This window comes from Penaeus monodon, chromosome 23 (assembly GCF_015228065.2).
Source record: "Penaeus monodon isolate SGIC_2016 chromosome 23, NSTDA_Pmon_1, whole genome shotgun sequence".
NCBI classification, from domain to species: domain Eukaryota; kingdom Metazoa; phylum Arthropoda; class Malacostraca; order Decapoda; family Penaeidae; genus Penaeus; species Penaeus monodon.
This window is the reverse complement of record NC_051408.1, coordinates 37,604,417-37,604,759: the sequence shown is the minus strand read 5'-3', so window position 1 is coordinate 37,604,759 and position 343 is coordinate 37,604,417. Positions and strand designations below refer to the sequence as shown.

Genomic DNA, 343 nt, shown 5'->3' with positions numbered 1-343 from the left:
TTTGCTACCCCCATAGAGTGCGTGGACACACTTGTCACCTGTTATTAAAAAGGTTGATGTGTGTTAGTTCATTTTTAGATAGAATTAAACTATAAATCTGGATTTTTTTCACAAAATAGAGGAGAGCACTTGAATGAAGCAAAATTAACATCAGATAAAATGGAGGATCAGGGAAAAGCTACTTGTATGACATGGTTTTGCTGCTGCTATTATGTTGTAAATAAACATAATTTTTGAATTTGAATTTAGTACACAGTACATATTATTTTTCTGCAGTCATTAAACTTTGCTTTATATTGTATTGGAAGGTCCTTAGCATGTTGTCCAGAAATAGCCTGAAAGT

At 32.4% G+C, this 343-nt stretch overlaps 1 protein-coding gene across 1 annotated transcript in view; it reads left to right on the top strand.

Moving 5' to 3' along the window:
• LOC119587984 (DNA-directed RNA polymerase II subunit RPB1-like) overlaps positions 1–337 on the top strand; it is a gene marked incomplete in the record, with an annotated part of 1,818 nt that extends 1,481 nt beyond the window's left edge. The window contains 1 exon segment of the mRNA XM_037936704.1: positions 1–337.
• Positions 338–343: the final 6 nt, after the last annotated feature.